The following is a 6,000-nucleotide window of genomic DNA, read 5'->3' on the forward strand; positions in this document are numbered from 1 at the left end:
CAACAAGGACAAAGTGGATATAATACCCCGCCAATATACGGGTATGTGCATAAAGATATCCAGTTTACAAAATGTCGTTAAAACAATGAAACTGATGATCTTCAGCACACTTCTAAATCAGAGATAGCGATAATGAAGATGTTCGCAACACCCCCACTGCCTTTGTAATACGCGTGGCAGCCTTTCTGTACACAAAGGAGGATGTTTTTATGCTTGGACTATGGCAATCGAGGTAGGTCTCACTGGATAGTTTCCTATTTTGACACCTCCCTAACTTTTAAGGAGAAGGCATGAACCTAATTATCACAAGTCTGGCATTTATAAATTCACACAGAAGCTAAATCTGTAATGTGGTTGAGATTTGCTATGAGTTAGGCTTGGAAATGGGTTGGCATGTTGGTGACTGCCTGTCTCAGTTAGATGAGCATTGGAGATCAGATGCGTAACATGGGCTGCAAATGAGCATCCGACTTGGGTTACATATTTACATGTGTCTGCTACAGAGGTAAATATCTAAAAATCTATATGGTTGAGGGGTGATGAAAAGTATTTTAATTTGTTATAGTACTATTGAACTTCATCCATAAGGGACATACTGATTCTTTTAGCTGCCTTGCCACAGGAAAATATTCAAAATAGCTCTTTCCTGTCAAAAATGAATGTAAAAAAGAGGGATTGGTGGCAGTTTTGGTTCAGTATAAAAGCCACCAGTTGCATTAGGAATTAACCTGGTTGCCGCAGTCAAAATCTCACATGTATGCTTTCTACAAAAATCATTAGTTTGTTTTATTTGTATATTTAGTGTAAAATTATTCTCATTTTTCTGCAATAGGTCATTGTCGGATGAAAATTCACCAGATAAACTGTCCAGTGAGACCTTAGGAATGTAAATATCTGGTAATAGCACGAACGGTAGTAAAATGTTGAGAGTATTTAAAGGGAGATAATTTGGTTGTTGTTGTTGTAGGGTTTAACACCATTTTTCAGCACACGATAGGATATACATGGCGGCCAGTATTAATGGTGGAGGAAGAACCCGGGAAAATCCCGGAAAGAACCACCGACCCTCGAGAAGCTACTGGCGAGATAATTTGGCAGGGAGTTTCAGTAAGTCAGAAATTCGTAATAACGTAAATCAGATTGATATATGGATGGATGACACATTGTAGATTTGTTCAACATCTCTGTATCAAATATATAATTATCATCTAGAGAAGTGATATTTCATAAATGCCATGATGCGTTTTGAACACAAAACTCCATAAAGAATGTGTAAAAGTTGTATTTGTAGGTTCGAGTCTCGGACTCGGCCATTGTCGGTATGTGAGAAAGCTTGCCAGTAGCCTCTCGTGGGTCAGCGGTTCTTTCCGGGGTTTTCCCGGGTTCTTCCTTCACCATTAATACTGGCTGCCATGTAAAGCCTATCGTGTGCTGAAAATGGCGTTAAACTCAACAACAACAACAAAAAGTTGTATTTGAGTTCTATGATGACCAGTAGGAAGTTAATCTGTTTACTCAGTATTTGTTCCAGGATCTTGATAATTGACTTCTTTAGCTCAGTAGTCACGTACACTTTAGGAGGCAACATTATCCGAGAATGACCGGACAGTTTTGTGTTATATATGTGGATATATTATTTATTCTTTAAAGTGTGTGTGTGTGTGTGTGTGTGTGTGTGTGGTTAGGATTTTTAACGCAGCTTTAACAATTTTTCAGTCATATCGCTACGATGTCTGCAGTGTGTCAGTTTATAGTGATATCTAGCACTGGGGCATCATGCCGCAGACATGTAGTACGATGTCCCACCCAGTCACATTATCCTGACACCAGGACGACCAGTCCTAATAATAACCTCTTAATGCTAAGCGCATAGCGAGGCAGCTGCTAGTACCATATTTGTAAGTCTTTGGCATGACTCGGCCGGGGTTCAAACCCACGACCTCTCGCTTCTGAGGCGTACGCTCTAAACACTAGCCCACCGGAGCGGTCTTCTTTAAAGAATAAATGCTTCAAACTTTCACCAGGCTTTTGTATTTTACTTGATTGTAAAGACAAATAATCAACATCATCTGCAACAACAAAAAAAAAAAAAAAACCCCAAAAACGAATAAAAATTTGGATGAGTTGGATATTGGTGAGGATTAGTGTAAACAAATAACTTGATAAACTGAGAACAGCTATTACTGGGGGGGGGGGGGGTCTCGGCGGTCTTATAAAAAGTGTTTTTCTGTTCCTATTATTAATGGAGGTCTACCTTAAAAAACGTTGACAGTAAAACAATGCTTTATCTAAATGTAATTCAATCTATGATTTTTTACAAATGGCATGATTTGAATTAACGCATGAAAAAGGGTTCTGGTACTGAGTCTGTAAAACTGGACTCATTGCTTAACCATTAAAAGACTAATCAAATTTTAAAATTGAGCAATTTGCAGAAAATGCATTAATTTTAAATAAAGCCCAATCAAACTTGATGGATGAATGATGAAGAAAATGTGAAGACTTGTATACACGATCATCCAATTCCAAAGCAATCTAGTCATTAATACGTCCTAAATATAGTAAAGAACTAAGTGGTGCGAATAAGCAATTTTTTTAGCAAACACAACGAATAGATGTATAAATTCATTTAAATGAAATTTAAATGAGTACAGTTGTATAAACTATAACGATCAAAATGTTTATAAATTTTTAAGTAACATCGAACCGGTCTAGTCAAGAGGTAGAAAAACATTTCAGTGCAAACCTTTTTTGACAGAAAAATGCGCATTAAAATAAAGAACAGACGTGAAATGGATTATGTTATTAAACGCTTGGCATTTCGCCTACAAATATGTGCAAGAAAAAAGGGAAACTTAAATGTGTGTTCGATGGGATTGAATCTACAGCACTGCACATCGATAGAGATCAACCCCTAACATATAGATTTGCCTGAATTAGTTTCGACCACACAAAAAATGTATCAACGCAGAAAATACGGATAATAAATGTTGCGCTTTTTTCATTTATTTGTGTTTTGCTTGGTTTTCTTTGCTGTTGAATAAATTTTAAAAATGCATTTCCCCCACACCCAAGAAACTTTAAGTCAACACAGTCCAGCAAAATACAATTAAGATTGATGCATTTGCTGCTTTGACAGACATCCAGTCGAAACAGACGATTGGGAAATTTGCAATGACTTTAATATATATGCAAATATGAACAAAATACTGTAAGAAAGTGACAGCGCAGATGAGATAAACTACATCAAACTGGTTAGAATAACTCCGAGAAAATAAGAAACCCTGGCATGTTGATCATATTTTTTTTGTAACAGCTACAAACATGGAAGGTACCATTAAATTAAAATATAATATATAATATTTATCTAAAGTGTGATAGATAACTGCACATCACAGACAAAAAAAAGTAGGAAAAAAATAATTTTCATCTAAAAGTTGTGTATGTTTTTTGTTATAAATTTGAAAGTATCATCGTACTTTACAGTAAGACTCCATCTAGTGCACTACAGACTATATGTTTTAAACGTTAGAAATTCATTCAATTCATGCGTGTTACAAACCAATCATTTAGAGAGTTACTGATTGCGTTCAGGCGCTACGGGCCGTGGGTTTTTAAATCTTAAGCGTCAAACGATAATAGCTCTTCTACAACGTTTTGTGATGTGACCGTTTAGTGATTTTCGAGTATATTATCAGACCTATCACGATTCAGATGATCTAAAACAAGATGATTTGGTAAAATGCCAAGATGATGACTCATACATAAATCTATGCGCTTCCATTGACTTTGGTGCAACCCCCGTTTTTGAAACGTTGACCTTAATGTAGCTGAATTTGTCAGGCTGGTTTGCAACAATATGCTTGAACCTGGCATGTTTCATTTCACCAAGCTCTTTGGACCCGTAGTTAACGAATTAGAGCTGCTTGTTCCAGGCCACGATATAATACACAAGCTGGTCTCCAATTAAACGCTTTGGATCAGATACAAAGCAATAAATAAAATACATTAAAATAAAAAGGGACAATGCATGATGCAAGACACCATATGCAGCGTCAACGGAATGCAAAGAGTACAAGCAGCAGCCGCGAATAGGAGAATAATAATTATCGTGCCATCACAACAAAATGATAAACGTCCGGTCTGGTGTCTATAACGTTTTCTGCTTTAAACATTGAAGTGAAAAATTCCGATGTTAGTGGTGCGTACTCATCGTGCGGTACTTTTGTGTTTGTTAACTTCACCAAGGCAAATTATTTATCCTTTTGTTTCCAAGTTTTTGAGTCTACTCTGCCGATTTGTTGCCATCACGTTAGAAATTATATTTTTGGGGCATTACACCGTCAACGAAAATATATCTGACCGCTGAACATTTTCTTGCCTCTGCCGATACTAGCGACTGTAATCAAAATGTAACCGTTATTTTTCGGATTCTTTGTAAAAATATTTGAAGGTGCAGGATGTGGCTGACGTCCCCGCTCTAATCAGACTAATGCAGATCAAAGACAGGATGTTCGCTCCAAGCCATGATATATAAGTAGGTGCTCTCAAATTGCAAAATCAGTTGCCATTTTATGTAAAATCACTATATAAGACATATTTGTCAATCATCGTCATCATTGTTCTGTAAAATCATTGCAAAACAATCATCTGCCAGTGTTAGTCAACATTTGTGCTAACAACATATGGCATCCTATGTTATATATATTTAATCTGCAGTATAATTAGTTTTTTTTTTTTTCATTTCATCATATGCTATTGTAATGTAGCATTGTATATTGGACTTAACTTTGTCCAAAATCAAGTTTATTTTCTACTTGACCTGAATTAATGATTTTTGATATTTTATTCTGTAAACAACCAAAACATAGTTAAAGTATTCTCTGTGTACTGGTTTAATATCAGGATCATTATTAATAGAAGGAAATATGTTTCTTTGGGTCTTGGTATAGATTATTGGAATTCCACTACAATTTACCTGGTGTATCTGACATTGTCCAGATCATACCTTATAATTTTAGAAACAAACTTTATACTAATAACATTTAAAAAAAAAAAAAAAAATTGAGTTTCTAGGAGGTTATTTTCCATTAGGTAATTGGTTTTGTTTTACAGAAAATGTTGATTGTGACCCGAGGTCAAAGGAAGACTAAATAATTTTGTTACTGGAAAAATGATTTATTTGTGCTTATGATCTAGCAGAATCAATTTGTATTATTGTTGTGTCCAGTAATTCATTTGAGCTGGAATTTATTTCTTCAAATTGTTCAAATGAATTTTCTCTGGACAGAGAAATTGACTTGGATTTATAGTGAATTCAAACCTGGAATTATATTACCGTGTTTCAACAAAAGACTGTTGGTACAACAACACAATACAGGCTGCCACAGGCACATCAACAACTTCAGCGTTGGACATACTTTGGATTTCCATTAAAGCTTATTCAGAATTTTAAATTATTAGGACTTTTGTTTGCAATTCGATGACTATTTTGGGACTAAATTCGCAATACCGTAAGTTCTATTTTCATTTTCACTTTTGTATTCTAGGGAAATAAATTATCTGTTGAATTTTACAAAGCTTGTTGCTTTTGACTCCTTTCTGTTATTTATTTTAAGAGCATAGACTCGTAACACCTCTAACAGGTAGTGTCAGCAATAGACAGTATTTGAGGCGTTATTGCAAAGACGCTAGCAAAGTTTTCTCCAATAACAAAGTGCGCCGACAAATTCATTCAACATAATTGTGATCATGGCGATACTAGAATTTCTTGACGCAAATGTTCAGGTCTGTGTTTCTCTTTCTATTAAAAAGAGTGCTGGTTCATTGTGCTATCGACACTAGTGAGCTCATGTTCCCCATTTACTAATAATTTCCTGAATGCTAAAATGATTGCAAAATTTTAGCTATAATTTGTTTGGAGTGCTGGACAAATTGTTCAGTTTTTGTCTGAACATGTTATGTAGCCTGTCCTATCATTATCTGGTTTCTTACTCGCAA

Source organism: Sinohyriopsis cumingii, chromosome 12 (genome assembly GCF_028554795.1).
Source record: "Sinohyriopsis cumingii isolate HCF-2022 chromosome 12, ASM2855479v2, whole genome shotgun sequence".
NCBI lineage: Eukaryota > Metazoa > Mollusca > Bivalvia > Unionida > Unionidae > Sinohyriopsis > Sinohyriopsis cumingii.